The sequence below is a fragment of the Cynocephalus volans genome, chromosome 4, assembly GCF_027409185.1.
Source record: "Cynocephalus volans isolate mCynVol1 chromosome 4, mCynVol1.pri, whole genome shotgun sequence".
In the NCBI taxonomy this organism is placed as follows: domain Eukaryota; kingdom Metazoa; phylum Chordata; class Mammalia; order Dermoptera; family Cynocephalidae; genus Cynocephalus; species Cynocephalus volans.
In genome coordinates, this window is record NC_084463.1 from 23117473 (window position 1) to 23135385 (window position 17913).

The following is a 17913-nucleotide window of genomic DNA, read 5'->3' on the forward strand; positions in this document are numbered from 1 at the left end:
ATTCCAATGTTGGAGTGACCCATAAGTAGGGCGACTATAGTCCTGGTTACCTGCAGACAGCCTTAGTCAGAGCTTGTTGTCCTGGTGTGATTACTGAGTGCCACCTTTTGTTCTCAAAAGTATCCTAGTTTGTCTGATACATTTAATTGACCCCTTCCAGAAAGGGGGAATGGCCATGGCTTCCTGGGGTGAGCAGCACTCCAGGGGTCCCCAAGGGCACTGTCCTGCCTGCAGGAAGGCATCATGTCCACTGTTCTCAGCAGACAGGCTTGTTAAGACCTGTTAAGGGGCAGGACAGGACGTCACCGCCCCTCAGAGCACAAGGCCTCACCATACCTCATCCACCTAAGGCCTCTCCTTGCCACCGTACCATTCTATCTAAAGGCCCTACCACCTCAGCCTTCTCCTCCCCAGGCTGAACTATGGAGACCCCTCGGCATTTTATTCCTCCTGCCCTCCGCTAGCAGCTCCCAGGCTCTCTGTTCCTTAAGATCACGAACTGTGTCTATTCCACTTTACATCACTAGTAGCTGGCAAAGAGTAGGAGCTTAATAAATACTGTTATTCTTTTCAGAGAGTAAATTTTGAATGAAAGGAGCACAGGCAAAATTAAGCTAAAGCTGGGCCTCTGGGCACGGGAGCTCCTGGGACCGCCCTCTCCAGAAGAGTGGGACTGAGAGGGGCAGACCCCACCAGATGCAGGCCAGGGCGGCAAGGCAGAGGGACGGGCCTCACCTCTCTCCAATCACATGCCCCAGCCCTTCCCCGAGCCTTACCCGCTTTGAGCCAAACTCAGTCCCTCTGCTCAAAAGAAAAAGGAAAAACTCTTTTGTTGTATGCAGAAGCAAAAAATGAGGAAGGGCCCACCTTAGACTTTGTGTCCAGGGTCCTATTCATTTCGTTCTTTTGACACTATTTACTACCCACTTGCCAAGCGTGTGTTAGGATTTCCTGCACACCAGGCCTATGCCAGCCACTGGGACGTGATCACAAAGACTGAAAGGCGTCTCTGGCCCTGTGGGGTTGTCTTGAGCCATGGGTGCCCAAAGCCGGCCCCAGGGCTACATTTAGAATGAATGCAACCATGATTTCTTGGTTCACTGGATACCTCCATGTTAATGGCTACCTTTACATAAGGTCCATAAAGCTTATTTAATCTCCAACTCATTTGTGAAATGTGGATAAAGCCATCCACCTTGCAGGATTATGTGGGGTAATGCCTATAGAACACTTGGCACAGTGTCTGGCACATGGGGATGCTCAGTAAATGGAACAATGATCACCCCTGAGACCGGCAGTGTCATATCCGTAGGTAGCCGATGACTCTGTTGCCAGATGGCATTACCTTGTGTTCCAAGACAGTGGTTCTTAAACTTGGCTGATTTTAAGAATCACCGTGGTAACTTTTTAAAATTACAGATTTCCAAGCCCAACCCAAACCTGCAGAATCAGAAACAGCAGGGATGGGGCCCAGGAATTTGCATGTTTAGAGGTCTCCGGGCTTACAGTCTATGGTGTTAAGCAATGCCTCTCAACTCCAGCCCCACCCTTTTATTTCTTCTATTTTCCAAAACTCCTATGAGGGACATGGGTGGTGCAGTGGCTCTGTTGATCCGGGCCAGCACCCGGCCCGCCTGCCTCCCCCAGGCTGCGGTGGGTCCTTTCTAAGCGAGGCGGCTGCTCACAAAGCTCCCGATGAAAGGCAAAATGGACAGGGGAAGTCAAAGTTCAAGCAAGCTGCTCCGCCTTCTGTTTCATTTACAAGTGGCAGTCACCTCATTAAACCCGGTCTCCTCCACCCCCACCACCCTCACCCCACAGCTGCCCCCCCCCCCTCAGCTTTGGCCAGCCGGGCGACAATGCGGAGACTGGGCTGGAAACAAGTGGCCCAGAGGCAGACAGGTGATGTCCTGGAGATGCCCACCCACACCCCCTTTGGCAAATCTGTCCTCCTAAACTCACCAATGTGTGGCGGAGAGAATGTGCACAACAGATGTTTGTTAAACTCGGTGTTTGCAAATGCACGAAGCTGGCATTTCATTCAAATGCTGTAGCAAAACTTGTGCTTGGAAATCCACCCTGACCCCTTTGGACAGAGTTCCGGCGACAGAAAAGGCACACTGTAGCTGGATCCTGACACAGCCACAATTCGCTGTGTGCCCTGACTACCAAGATGATTAAATGAAGTGGACCTCACAAAAGAACCTAGCTTATGACCAGCACTCTGTGGATATTCACTAAACGTTCCTCCCTGAGCATGGAGGGCTACATCTCACATCTCACAGGGGACAGAACATCACACAAAGACTTAACTTCAGTCATGCCCACAAGCAGCACAAAGGCCGTGGGGCTGGTAGACCACACAGAAGGACCTGGGGGTGGCCCCTCAAGACAGGGACGTGTAAACCCAGACCTGAAGAGGGGCAATAGCCAGGCCAGGAGCTCCCGCAGGTGAGGCCCTGAGTGGGGAAGGGCCCTGCCCCGTCTGGGGATTGGGGAGAAAGCAGGCCAGGTGACTCAGTGGAGGGGGCCATGAGGCAGGAAAGGATGCACACAGCCACTGGGATGCTTTAGGCGGGGTGATGACACGGCTGGGTTTGCCACCCCTGCCCCTCATTAGTCTTCACGCCACTTTGTGAGCCATCGAAGGATCCCAACTTTAAAGTCGTACCTTAGGATCAGTCCCCAGTACCCTGGTGTACAGAAATGCCCTCTCCTCCCCATACTTGCCCCTGCTCCCCACAACAGGAAAGTGCTGTCTTGCCCACCTTGGGACTCAGTATAGGGCTGATGCCAACCTCTGGGTGGTGGCAGCTTCAGCATTTCTACACAGGAGGGGTCCAGGGCACTGATCTTAAAACATTTGCAGAGCAGGCTCAGTTTGTACTTAGATCATAAGTTTATTTGGTAGGGGAGCTGGTGGAGATGGTCTGGGACTAAAGCCCACCCCCACCCCCACAGAGCCCCCTGGCTGTGGTATGCCAGGGACAAGAGCATCCTCCCTGCTGTGGTTTCTGTGAAGGGTGTCCCCAGGCTGGGACTAGGGAAGACAACTGAGGCTCCTCTCCCATGACCAAGGCCCGGCCCTGCCTTGCCACCCACTCCTTGCCTCTGCCTGCTCGTTCTCCTCTCCGCACATAGGTTTTGGGGGCTAGATGCTTACTGACCCACCTGAACTCTCCAAGGCACTCTCAGGACACTGAGCTCCAGGCGCTAGGGAAGGCGCAAGGTTGGAGAAATGCTCTGTCCCTTCCAGTAGTACCCAACCCTGGTCTGCAGCCCATGCGGGTGGATTTCAGGACAGGCCAGAGGGAGGGGGCAGAACTGGAGGGTTGGGGATGGGGGGACTTTCTTATGGAAAATGATAAGGTAGTTAGTGGAGGTGAGAGTAGTGGTAGATGTGGCGTGTTACTGGTGAGATGTCACATGCTGCTAGATGTTGTAGCACAGGGGAGAGGTTGTCACCAGGCCCCACTCCACGGCTGTGATTACCTGGCCGAATGGCTTTGGAATGAGCTAGGCCGGGGTCCAGGGCCTAGAACGCCAGTCCCAGAACTTTCTGAAGTTCAACCCCTGTAAGGGCCCTGCTTGGCTGGGGTTGTCAGGCCACGTGGCCCAGAAGGATTTGGGGGAAGGCCAGGTCTGAGGTGCTTTCTGCTCTTCTCTGGTTGGGACCCAGCAGGAGAAGACAGAGTGGACAGGTGTCCAACCAATGCCAAAACATTCGCTGTCGCCTGCTTCACCTGGAAGTCTGCTCCTGTCCTCTGCCTTGTGGTCAGTCCACAAGTGGAAGAGGACCCCAGAATTGTCTCCAAGATGAGCTTTCCAGAGAAGCTCAGTGCCTGGCCCTGAGCAAATGCTGGGGGACAACACAGCATGCAGTTGGGAGTGGCCCTAGGCTCCCAGTTGCACAAAGTCAAGGCAGGGGAGGCAGGACAGGGACAGAGCCCCTCTGGCAGGAGGCAGTCTGTGACCAGCACTGACCAGGTGCGCACAAAGGTCTCTGTGTTTCTGTCTGCCTCCCTCCCCACAAGAGGCCCTGGACCCTGCTCTCGGTCCTGTCTTTCCCAGGCGTCCTGAGCTGCCTGGCCTTTCAGCAATGACTGCGACAGGACACCAGCACTGACAGCTCTTGTCACAACTCCCCTCCCCCAAGGCCTTACTCATGGTGGAGAGGCGAGGACAGCTTAATTCCCTGCCTCAGACACAGGGCTGCCTGCCAGATAGGATGTGGGGCCACTGCCGCCCCCCACCCCCCAGGATGCGGGTACCAGGGAACAAAGCCCCTGGTGTCCCCTCTGCTCTCCCCACTCTGATGTCCCCTTCTCCTCCCTCTTCACCAAACAGCAGGCACTGATGGCAGCTAAACTGCCCAGGGATGAGTGATGCCGGGTGCTTGGGAAAGAAAAAAAGAGCTTTTGACGTGGCAACCTCAGCTCTCCCCTGCCCTGCCCCACACTTTGAGACAGGGAAAGGAATTGATGTCATATTGGGGGGTCCCCTTAGTCCCAGTATCCTGGGCTTCTGGTCCCCAAATGAGGAACCAAATGGGCTTCATGGCAGCACCTTCAAACCACCTCACACTGTGCAAGGAACCCAAGACTTGCCAGGAGCTGTCTGTCGGATGGCCCCAAGAGCTGTTGGCTATGCTCTGTTCTCCCCGGAATCTTCCCACTTCCAGGCCAGGGGACCCAGGTTGGGGGTCTTAGCCATGTCCTTCATTCCCTGAGTCCTTGGTCGCCAGCTCCAACTTCGGTGGACAGTCCAGTCTGAAGAACACCTGCGTCCCCCCATTCTTGGGGCAATCTCTCTCCTAAGCTAGCTTGGGGGCTCCTCACATTTGCTCCTGGGACTTTCACCACTTGGACGCTGCCTGGCAACTCCCACGTCAAGGTCACCACACGTCCAGGTTGCAACTCTGGTGTTTACACGTGGTGGGGGAGCGGCTCCCCCTTCCTTTGCTTTTCCTTTTCTACTTCTCCCCAAAACTGTAGTCAGAATAGCACAGTCAGGCTGTTCTTCATTCCCCTCGGGACTCTAGAAAAACAAACTAATGGCCCCAAAAAGCCTAACCATGAGAACTGCCTCCTCTCTAGAAAAATTTTGAGTTAAGAATGTGCACTCAGGGAAAAGGGGGGGGGGGTCGAGGGCCTTATCTATACCCCCTGATGTGACAACCGCCAAGCTGCCACCAAAAACATCCAGCCCAGTGACAACCACCAAGCTGCCACCAGAAACACCCTGAACTCCTGAGCCAGGGTGGGAGGCTGAGGGCCTCAGCTACACTCTCCAACATCCACATCCAGACCAGCCACGACCACCAGGCCACCGCCAGAAGCACCCCAGGTTCTCAAGCTGAGGGGGGCGGGCAACAAGGGTGTCAGACATGCCCCCAACATCTGCATCCAGCCCAGTGACAACCACTGAGCCACTACCAGAAGTGCGCTGGGTTCCCAAGCCAGGGAGGGGGCATTGAGGGCCTCAGCCATGTCCCCCCAACATCCACGTCCAGCCCGGCCACAACCAAGCTGCCGCCGGAAGCCTCCTCAGCTCCCCTGCCAGAATGAGGGGGGTGCCACGGGCCTCGACCATGCCCCTCTCCCTCGCCCACCCTCTCCCCCTTTTCCCTCCCCCAACTGCTCCACAACATCTTAGAATGTAAAAAAAAAAAAAAAAAAAAAAAAAAAAAAATGATAAAAAAACTTACAAAAATTAAATCTAAGACTGTAAATCCATAAACTTCCATGGTAGTAGCCTGTACTCTTCAGATATCGTAGTCTGTTTAGAGAAAGAGGCAAAGCGGAGTTAAGCCTCTGTCTTTTTTGACTCAGTTGTGTCTAAGTCTTCCTTGTTTAAATTGTGAGTGTAGGGAGAGAAAGAATGGTGCTCTTACCGTTCTTGATTTTTAAAAATTATTAAAAACAAAACAAGAAAGAAAAAAAAAAAAAGAACGTGCATTCAAAACTCAGCTGCCTCCCTTCCCAGCCGCGTGCCCTTGGGCACTTTGCCCAGCTCGATCTCCTCCTCTCTGAGATATCGCCCTGTGGATGTGGGGGGGATTTAGAGAGGTCATGCAGGGAAAGCACACAGCACCACACCGTGCCTGGCCTGCTGGAATGCTCAGTGTAAGCCGGTCTTTGTCACTGTAACTGTCCTCCTCAGCAGGGTCAGTGTGTGTTACAGGCTGCATCATGTCTCCCCCAAACCCCTAGGTTGAAGTCATCACCCCAGTTCCTCAGAATGTGACTGTCTTTGGAGACAGGGCCTTGAATGAGGTGATTAAGTTGAAATGTGGCTGCTAGAATGGGCCCTAATCCAATCTGACTGGTGTCCTTACAAGAAGAGATCAGGACACAGACAAACACAGGATGACCATGTGAAGACACAGGGAGAAGATGCCATCTACAAGCAAGGAGAGAGACCTCAGAAGAAACCAACCCTGCTAACAACTTGACTTCAGATTTCCAGCCTCCAGAACTGTGAGAGAATAAACGTCTGTTAAGCCACCCAGTCTGTCTTATTTTGTCAGGGCAGCCCAAACAGCGTGATACAGAGTGACTGCTCACTGCCCAGGATGGTAGGGCCTCTCTCTCCCAGCCCAGGTGCCCGGCAGAATGGCAAGGGCCCTGTGTTCAGATCCCTTCTGGGAAGCTTCACCTCAAAAGACAGTCAGGATTCCTATATTTGGATCCAAATGTTGAGTTACTACACTGCCCTTCCTGAGACACTAAATTTTGATTCCAGGCAAGCAGCTAAGGATATTATTTCTTCTCCCAAATAAGTAATTTCTCAGCATAATCAGACTCCGGCTCTTGGAACTAGAGGGGAACTCAGGGATTGTCTTATCTAGAGACTGAGGTCATAGACGTTGTCTCATCCATCCATTTTACAGACGAGTACACTGAGGTCCAGAGAGATTGTGACACAGCTAGCTAGTGGCAGAATACAGCACAGAACCCGTGTGACTGTCTTTCCATTCTGAGGTGCTCCTCCTGTTCCAAGTACACACCCCGCTCTTTCCTCAGGGCTGCGTCCACGCCCGTTTAGGATCTGGAAAGGCTGGAAAGAGAACAAATGGGACTTCTTTGTTGGGCCCTAAGACACTGGATCACCGAGGAAATGCAGATTAAGAGCATGGGATCTGAAATGAGTCAGGCTTGGGCCAAAACCTAGTTCTGCACGTACATATGTAACCTTGGGAAATCAGTTGACCACTCTGTGCTTCATGCTCATCTGTGAAATGAAAATTAGAAGGAATAGGATATTCCTAACAAGGCTATTATTGGGAGCTTTAAATAAGGTAATGCATTTAAGAGGCTCCGCATGGGCAATGGAGGTTGAATATTGAAATTGCTGTTACTATCAGGTCTCCAGGGGTCGAATAGGAGGAAGGAAAAGAAGGGCGGCCCTGGCTGCGATCACAGGTCTTTGAGCCTTGCTCTTTCTCTTGTTAGCTTTTGGCTTTTTTTTTTGGTGGCTGGCCTGTAAGGGTTTGAACCCTTGACCTTGGTGTTATAACTCTGAGCTCTAACCAACTGAGCTAACTGGCCAGCCACCACCCCTAACTCCCTCCCCTTTTTCTTTTTTGCCTCCAGCTGGTGCACAGATCCGAACCCAGCCCCTCTCTTGTTGGCTTTTCCTCCCAGGCCAGAGAAGTAGGGGGACAGGGGAAATCTAGTTTATAACTCCAGGAAAAAAACACAGGGAAACTTCTGGAAAATCCTGTAACTTTAGACAGGAAAAAGACCAGACTCCCCAGCTGGGCCAGGATGAGCTGGCAGCCTTTCAGGCCTGGCTCGGAGGAGGCCCTGGTGTGTGTGGGGGGGTGCGTGTGTGACTTGGAGAACTGCAAGGACCTCAGGGCAGCCATGGCTCTCTCCCTCCCTGTCTGTCCTCTGTCTTCCACCTCCTTCCCTCGCTGTTCCTCTCAGTCTCTCTTCCCCACCAGTGAAGGTGGGAACCCTTACTAGCTGGTGAGTTCCTTGCAGCTGTGAGTGTGTAAGGCCAGGCTTGGCAGCTGCCTGTTAGAAACAGAGTGGACAGATCCCAGAATCCAGCTGTGGGTCGAGCTCCATGACCTCTGAGGTCCCTCCCAGCACTTAGATTCCCTGATTCCATGGGGAAAATTCTCTTTTCGGACTCTCTCAGAATTGGGTGTTTCATGCATGAAGTGGTTACCACGTGCACCTTAAAATCAACTACAAACGAAGTGGGTGAATGGGTCTGGCCACCGTGTGCCTCTGGACACAGGCTGGAGGTTTGGGACAAGGAGCCTGAAGCTGTCTGCCTGGAGCAGCCCAGAGGCTGCGCAGAGGAGAAGTGGCCCCAGAGAATGGAGAGATGAAAGGGGTGATGAAGACAAGCTGGCGTCTTCCCCGGAAGCCAGCGATGGGAGAGGAGATTGTGCCCAGCAGCCCTCCTGTGGCCCTCACCTCCTGCTCCCTCCCTGACCTCGTGGCTCACATCAAAGTGGGGACTCCTTCCCCTAACTCCGCTCCCTGAATGGGCCCAGGTCATCGCTCCCAGCTCCTTGAAGCTGCTGATGGACAGATGGTAATAGTTCCCAGAGTGCTGAAAGAGGACGTGGGCTTCGGTTTGGAGCTGGCCTTTGCCTGGCTCTCTGTACCAGAAGGCTGCGGTCCTGGCTGCCCCTTTCCTGTGCCCACCCTCACAGCCTCCTGGGACAGTCTGCTTAGTTTGTACTGGGGAAAGGGGGTACACATGCAGCTCTGATGCCAGGGTTCAGAGCCCACAGATGTAGGAGGCAGGAAGTACAGAGGCCTGAAGGGCCCGAGGACTCCTAAATCCACATCAGACAGGCTGTGGGAGCAACAGAGGATCCTGCAGGGAGAAAAGGAGTGAGGCCTGCCCTTGAGGGGTTTATCACCCCAGAGCAATGGAGGAGGAAGGGAACAGCCTCAGCAGACACTCTCGTGCTCTATGCATCTAAAACACATCACGGAAGCCGGGGATTCCTAACTTGTCACCCTAGTTTCCTCCATTATTTAGTAAGTAATAATTCATCTACCCGTTTTTATTTAGTCAAAATTATACATAACCATGGGTGAGTGTGTCTGATCAATAAAAGAGACGGCAACTTTTTACTGCATTGAGCTGACATTAAACCTGCAAACAGCTAAGAACTCTCAATATTCTAGCTAAGCTGTGCAATCATGTGGTGGGTAGATGCACATTTCTATTAGGGTTTCCACAGTTGAGAACAGCTTGATTATACTTTCCACGTTTTTGTAATGAGCATGTAGTACTTGCATAATTGAGTGTGTGAGAATCAAATTCTAATTCAGATTCACTCCAGTAGCCCAAAACATGACTCTCCCTCCTACTTCACCCCTCTACCACCGAACAGAAAAATCCAGGTACAAGCTACCTAAAAAAGTAGGGAGATTTACAGCACTGAAGTAGCCAAAGTCAGGGTATCAGGAGGTTACAGAAAGACAGCAAAAGACTCTTGTAGAGAACAGTCGATACTCGATTAAAACCTAGTCCCACTTTTTGGAATAGTTTAGCTGGAAGGATAAAATCTGGGGTGCTGCTACCATCTGGTGGCAAAACAAGAAAATGCATTTTCATTCACATTAATGCTGTAGAAATTAAATTACTTATGAAATTGTCTATATTTGACCGAGTGTGACCTTCAAAGATGGCAACTTACCAAAAAAAAAAATCCATGAGGGAAATAATATTCTTTTCAACAAATGGTGCTGGAAGGATTGGCAACCCAGTAGAAGCTGGACACCTTCCTTGCACCACACACAGAAATTAGCTCAAAATGGATTATAGGCCTAAACATAAGAGTTAAACTAGAAAACTTTTCCAAGAAAATGTAGAAGGAAATCTCCAGAACTTTGTATTAGGCATTGGTTTCTTAGATATGACACCAAAAGCACAAGTAGCAAAAGGAAAAACAAATTAAACTACATTAAAGTTTAAAACTTTCGTGGTGCAAATGATTTAAACAAGAAAGTGAAATGATAACCCCCAAAAAGGAGAAAATATTTTCAAATAATACATCTGATAAGAGACTGACATCCAGAATATATAAATAACTCCTACAACTTAATAATAAAAAGATGAATAACTCAATTTAAAAATGGACAAGAAATCTGAATACGCTATTCTTCAAAATAAGATATATAGATATTTGGCAAATAAACACATGAAAAGGTGCTTGATTTCATTAGCCATCAGTGAAATGCAAATCAAAACCACAATGAGAAACCACCTCACATCCATTAGCATGGCTGTAATCAAAAGGACAGGTAATAACAAGTGCTGGTGAGAAACTGGAGCACTCACATGTGTTGCTGCAAGTGTAAAATGGTGCAGCAGCTTGGGAAGGCAGTTGGACAGACACAGGAAGTGTTAAGACAGAGTTGCCATGTGACCAGAAATTCCACTCTTAGGCATGTACCCAAGGGAAGTTAAAACATACTTCCACATAAAAACTTGTACGTGAATGTTCACAGCAGCATGATTCACAAGAGCCAAAAAGTGGAAACAGCCATCAGCTGATGGATGGAAGAACATTTGGCATATCAATACAATGAAATATTATTCAGCAATAAAAGAAATGAAATACTGATACACAAGTGAATAAAACTTAAAAACATTATGCTAAGTGAAAGAAGCCAGTCACAAAAGACCACATGTTGTCTTATTTATATGAAATATACAAAATAAGTAAGTAGGCTATGGCTGAGTGTGGGTGGGAATGGGGGGTGACTGCTGAACGGGTGTGGGGATTCTTTTTGTGGGGATGAAAATGTTCTAAAATTAGATCATGGTAATAGTCCAATTCTGTGAATATACTAAAACCATTAAATTATACACTTGATATGGATGAATTTTATGGTATGTGAATTATATCGCAATATATTTTTAAAAGACAATTTAATGTTTCAAACAATTATTACATTAATTGGATTCTTACCATATATCAGAAACTATTCTGGAAATTTAATATGAATAATTTCATTTAATCCTTAAAATATCTGTGTAACATAGGTACTATTATTATACCCGTTTTACAGGTGAGTGAATTGAGGCTCAGACAAATTAAATGACCCACAGTCGTGGCAAATGAATAGAAGAGCCATTATGTGAACTCACACTTGTCTGCCTCTGAGCCCAAGAACTTCCCCACGGTGCTAAGTCTGCCCCTCTGTTCAGTAGTCACTTTTATAGGGCTTACAGGTTTGGGGGCAGAAGACACAAAGAAGAGACCTGGTGCCTCCCCACAAGAAGCTCACAGTCTAGGAGCCAGATACAATTATAGGAGATTAAGATGCACTGTAGTAAGTGCTGAAGGATAAAGAAGGGCACACATGTGCTCACGGCGCTTTGGGAGCACCAGGGTAAAGACCATCCTCTGGCCCTCGCTCATGAATGCATGAAGGTGTCACAGAACTAACGTCAGATTGGAAGGGCTGCCCCTAGACCTGTTCCTTCCTCCACTTATTGTCAACTCACCTCATCTACTTGGCTGCTCAAACACACCCCTGGGAGTCATCCTTGATTCTCCTCTTCCCCATATTCCCTCTGCCCTCAGTTCTGCCCATTCTACCACCAAGCTGTGTTCCAAACCTGTCTACTCCTCCTCCAGTGCCCACCCTAGTGCACACCATCGTCAAGTCACGTGCAGTACTGCACTGGTCTCCTCGCTGATCTCCCTGCTCCTATGTTTACCCCCCACAGAGCATTCTGCGTACCTTTACCAGAGTTCCAGAGTGAGCTGGGAGTAGGCAAACAGCCTGATAGGAGTGAAGGGAGGGGAATTAGTCCTCAGGCGGTGTTAATGTTAAAGAAAAGTGATGTGAACAGTGTGGGGCTCTGGCATGTGTAGACGCATCTGGATGCAGGGTACAGGTGTATAGACATACTGATGTGGGCTAGAAGGTATATCAGCTGTGCATTTAGGGTGCGTTTGAGTACACATCACCGTGACTATGTCGTTACAGCATGTGAAAATACCTGTGAAAGAAAACCTTCATCCCACTGTGTCATCACCCCGACTAAAACCACATTCTCACTGCTGAGCATGATAGCAGAGCAGGGTGTGCAAAATCAGGTGCAGAGAAGCAAGCAAACAGATATATATCTCAAGGCTTCTTGCCTAAAAGGACCCTAAGGCCCCAGCTGACAGGGGCATCTATGCAAACAGCTACCAATGCCAGTCACTTATTAGGGGACAGCAAGATGGAAGGATCCCTAAAAGAACTTCAAAAGATGACTAAGGAAACTGGGGACACAGTAGATACTGAGTGTTGTATTGTTAGGAAAATTAAGGTTTATAGTCCTGTTCAGGCTTCAGAGGCATTAATAAAATAATGCTTCCAAGCATTAATAAAATAACCACAGCTGCATATTTGCACACAAACTAATGTTATCAGTCTGTGGCTGGGTAATATAAGCAGGATTTCTCCAAACCGCTCTCTGAAGTCTCACCTGTGGATTGGGACTCCGGATTGCTGTTCACAGAACTTCCCAGCACTGCTTGGATCTGGATGTAGGTGTTTCCCCAATTTGGTGATGTATATACTGTTTAAATTCTTAATATTCCTGTATAATCTCGCTTTCTTTGCTTACTTCTGTATCTCAATAAATGCCATAAACTGGCTTATTATTGTAACAAGTGGTTTCTTTTACCAACAAATCCTTTGAACATAAACGAAAGTAAAACTTTTGGCAAAACATGTATGTAAAGAATTTGCCTGGCTTTTGTTCATGACTCCCGGGAGGGAGCCTCTAAATCCTTTGGAATTTCCCAAGTGACAGGAGTGTGTCTTTGTTACTCATGATGGGCCCGACAGTGATGCTGATGACGGGACTCACAGGGGGCCCCTGGAGAGTTTCAGGATAGGTGCTGGCCATGGCAAAAGACCATGTGATTAGAGGGTTGAGGGGGGCTGGACATTGAGTTCAATCATGTAGGCAGTGATTCAAATATGACTACATAACAAAACACCAGAGCTTGGGTGATTTTCCTGGTTGGTGATGCACGTCCATGGGTTGGGAGGGCGACATGTCCTGGCTCCACACGGAGAGAACATGGCAGCTTCATGTTTGGAACCTTCCCAGACTCCCTTTGTGCATCTCCTCTTTTAGCTGGTCCTGATTTATATCTTTATTGCTATAAGAAAACTGTAATAGTAAGTATAGCACTTTGCTGAGTGCTGGGAGTTGTTCTAGTGAAAGATCGAACCTCAGGGGTCTGTGGGAACTCCTGAATTTGTAACTCGTCAGTCAGAAATGTGGGTGCTCAGGAAACCCCTAAGCTTGCAGTTGGTATCTGAAACGAGGGGGTTCCTGTGCAGGACTGTGCCCTTGTGACATCTGGCCTAACTCTGGGCAGTTAGTGTTGGAATTACATCGCACTGAGCCAGCAAACCTTGCACCTCACTGGGGAAAGCTTTGCAGGAGCACAGGTCGAAAGCCATGTTTTGTGTATCTTACAAGTCACCCTGGCTAAAAGCAGCCCAGACAGCCAACAGCAGCAGACTCAGAAAACATGGTCAGGTGGTTGTTCTATCTGCCTGTCCTGGTTAAAATAGCTGCCCACTGCTCCAACCCCAGAAACTTGGAGATCATCTCAACACTCCTTTTTGGGGGGTGTCTAGTGGGAACTAGCAGACTGTGTATGGTCCTATTTCTTAACACACTCTGCCACGCCCCGCCCCACCTTTCATATCTATCCCATCATAGTTGAAGGGTGGGGACATTGAAGTTGATGCTCAGGAGACGTCACAGGATAAAAGAGGGGCGTGCACTTTAAGAGAAAGGTTTGAGTGAACTGGCACAGACGTAGTGACTAATTGGATCTGGAGACTGGCATGAAGGAGTCCAGGGTAATTCCCAGAGATACCAAAAAAAAAAAAAAAAAAAAAATAGAGTGAATGGGTGGGTCGTAGAAGATAAGAAGGGAGTTTGTTTATAAGGGGCTTTAACCCTATTAGGTGTTTATTAGCAATGGGGTATTGTGGGACATTAGGGAAAGAAGGATCCCTCAGCCTCACAAAGATGGGAGGGTGATGAGTAGCGATGGAGGGTGAGGAGGTATCCCATGTTATAGGATTAACTTTGACAAGGGGAAAGGGGAGGGGAGAGGTTTCAGGGCTCAGGTCTGGGGTGGCCTGTAACAGGAGTATTGGAGCTGGAGTTAAAGTGTTTATGGTAAAGGTAGCTTTGAATTTGGGAAGGATGTCCCGCTCCAATAAGGGAATGTGGCACTGAGGCTTTATTAAGAATTTGTGTGTGAATTGGGTATGATGTAGGGTACAGGAAAGGGATTGAGTGATCCACGGGCAGTGTTCTGATCCCGTGACCCCTACTATTGTGATAGAGGACGGGGTTGTTGGTCCTGCATATTCAGGAAGGGTACAGTAAGTGGCCCCTTTATCGATGACAAAAGAGATCGGCTTACCTGCCACGAGGCGAGTTACCCTGGGCTCATGCATGGTGATCTCCGTGGGGGCCTCGGGCCCTGGACATCGTTAGTCCTCCTCCTGGGCAAAGCTGAGCAGCTCTGGTAGGGATGGTCATGAAGCCAAAGGCTGTGGGTTGGGGACTAGGCCACTCCCTCTCTGGCAAGTGGAACAGTCAATCCCCCCAGTGACCTAGTTGTTTGCAGTGAGGACAGGGCCCAAAAGGAAACCCGGGGTTAGAACGGGCCCATGCCCAGTGGCCTGGTTGACCACATTTGAAGCAGTTCCCAGATGGCTTGCCCCTAAAGGCAGCCAGCTTTGGAGTGTGTGAGCCTCAGATGGCATTGGCCAGGAGCTGGTATTTGACCTGATCTCTTTTGTAACAATCTTTCTTCTTTTTTTCCCCTATTGTTAAAAATCTTGAAAGCTACCTTGAGGAGGTAGTGTAAAAGGGCCATGCCTGCAGGGGAGTTTGATCTATACCTGTGTATTTATGTAAAGCCTCAGAGAGGCGGGTTAGGAATTAGTAGCCTTCTGGAGGCTGTAAATCAGGTGTGTGATCATGTTATCCTGGAGATCCTGATTCCCGTGACCAGCATGGTAGTCTCAATTTGGGTCCATGAGAGGAACAGCAACGGCTCCTACAGGCCACCTATTATTTTGTGCATGTACTTCATCTGCCTGTTGTTGGGCCACTATCCAGACCTGCTCCCTTTCTTCAGGGGACGGATATGTGTCTGGGTCTGACTGGAAGGATCCCAGTCATTTTTTTATTTTGGAGAGATTGGAAAGAGAAAAGGGGATATGTACCTGGATAGTTCCCTCCATCCCAGTCACTTCACGGAGGGGATGTAAAGGAGCCGGAGCTGAGGTGGAGTTGTCACCTGACAAAAGGGGAGAAGGAGAGGTGGGTTGGGTGGCTGAGGACAAAGAGAGGGAAAAGGTAGAGGGGCTGGTGAAGGATCTGGAGCATAAGAAGGTAGTCAAGGTGGCCCGTACAGGGAGCAGAGAAGTCTGACAGATCAAAAGATTGATTTGTGTCCGGAAAGGGAGATCGGGCATGAGCTAGGAGAATTTGAGACATAGAACAGTTTTGACAGAGAGAAGGACTGTAGTTGGAGATAGAAAAAAGGCTTGAACATAAGAAATCTCCCCAGCTTTTGCCGTTTCGGTGAGTATCTAAATCAAGAGTGCCACCTTGTGGCCACTGGGATCCACTATAATGAGGCATTTGAGTTTTAATGTCTCCCTGGAGGCTGACAGATTGTCCAGGAGACAGCCCAGAGGCGTAGAGTGCAGAGTACAGTAGAAAATGAGATGTTTAGGTTTAATGTCTCCCCAGAGGCCAAGGGGTAAACTGGCCAGGAGACAGCACAAGGGCATAGAGCATGGAGGTTTGGATTGTGAGGATCCCATGCAGTGGGTGAGAAAGGAAACAGGCTGTCCTGGTAGAAGAATGCCACCAAGGAGCATCCTCTTTGGTATGCATCTTTTTGAGCAAAAGCCAATGACTGGCTAATGCAGCATCCTCCAATAGCTGGGGGGAATGAGAAGAGTTCCCTCAGCCAGGAGCCTGGGCTTCATAGAGACTGTAGCTTCACAGAGACTGTAGTCATACAGAGTAGTTAGGGGAACTTGTAGAAGCAGGACAGACCCACTGACTCACACTGAATTGAGGCCAATGTTGGATTCGTTGGTCTGAAACGGCAAAAGGAGAGAGTCCCAGAGGTACCTGGTTTGGCAAGGGCGGCTGAGGGCCAATCACCCCAAGAGAGGGGATCATCCAACATCGGCGAGAACCCTTCTGAGGTTTTGGCACCATAATGAAAGAAAGTGAGCCGAGACAGCAGGTACCGATCAAGCTTTACTACAGGAAAAAATCTACTGGACTGCACTCAAAGCGGAGGGCAGCCCTGGGCTGCCCTCAAGATGGAGGACAGCACCAGGTGTGGGGGCAGGAGAGCTTATATAGGGCACCAAGGGCTGGCTGATACAATCAAGGAGGGGCATTATGCTAATGTGGAAGCTATGTGGAGAATTGCACCCTTGCAGCAGCAAAAGTGTTTCTGTTTTGCAGAAGTCACGGGTCTTCTCATAAAGGGAGGGAAGGGGTTTGGTGCTGGAGTAGAAGACAAGGCTGGTCACTATTTTGTGCTTATTGTGTGCACAGTCACGCCCAAGGTCCATCAATGAGCAGTTTAGGTATGATGTGATAGAGCTTCCAAGAGGAGATGGCCACAGGCAGATAGATGGATGATCAAGAGCTCAAGGTGGAGATCAAGGTCAGAGACAGACTTAACAAATCATCAGCGCACAGGCAGGTTTCCAAAGCTGACCCAGTTCTACTGTTAGGTCACTTGGGAGAGGGGCGGGATGGAAAGATGGAACTCTGGGGGCACCATGTTAGAGCCCTTCAAGGAGTGTGGAAGGAGATCAAATGAGGAGACACAGGAGGAGTTCATGAAATCAAAGTGAGTAAGGAGCCCAGAGTGAAAGAGACCAAATGTGAAGTCATGTTTGATATGAGGATTGAGAGTGCTTTGTGGGCCTAGGTCGGGCGTGCCCAGCCTGGAAAAAAACAGACTGCCCGTGAGCTGCTTTCTGGAGCAGAAGAGCCAGGTGCTGCCCCCGAGGGGAATGCTGGGCAAGCTGCCCTCCAGCTTCCTGAGGACAACGGGCACTTCCTGGAGGCCCATGGCAGACTTTTCAGAGGGAACTAAAAACAAAAGCCCCACAGGGGCAAGGAACTGCTATTTTTTGGATTATTTTTAAATTTTTTTTTCTTTTTTTGGCTGCTGGCCAATATGCGGATCCAAACCCTGGACTTTGGTGTCATAACACTGCACTCTAACCAACAGAGCAAACCAGCCAGCCCTGCTATTTTTCATTATAAGCCTTTAGTCCTTGATTTTTTAATCATGTGCGTGTAGAACTTTGATAAAAATAATAAAAAAACATTTTATTACTATATGACTTAATACTAAATCAAATCTTTTTTTTTTTTTTTTTTTTTTTTTAAAAAAGATGACCGGTAAGGGGATCTCAACCCTTGGCTTGGTGTTGTCAGCACCACGCTCAGCCAGTGAGCAAACCGGCCATCCCTATATAGGATCCGAACCCGTGGCCTTGGTGTTATCAGCACCGCACTCTACCGAGTGAGCCACGGGCCGGCCTAAAAATCAAATCTTTTAACTGGCTCTAATCAATATTTCAAAATAGGTGAAGTTCATTTTAGGAATATTCCAACCTCCTCCACCATGTAACCCCAGCTTCCCAAGCCACAATACCTGGGGTAAAATTCCTCTCAGATTATATTCAATGAAAAAAGATAGCCGCTGTACTGAGCAAAATCCACTGCTCAGGCAGTCCAGATTCCATTAAAGATCAGAGAAATATTTCATCCTTTTTTAGGCCTAAGAAAACACAGAAAAGGAAGAACATCATCCCTCGCCTCTGCCCCAACCACTGCAGC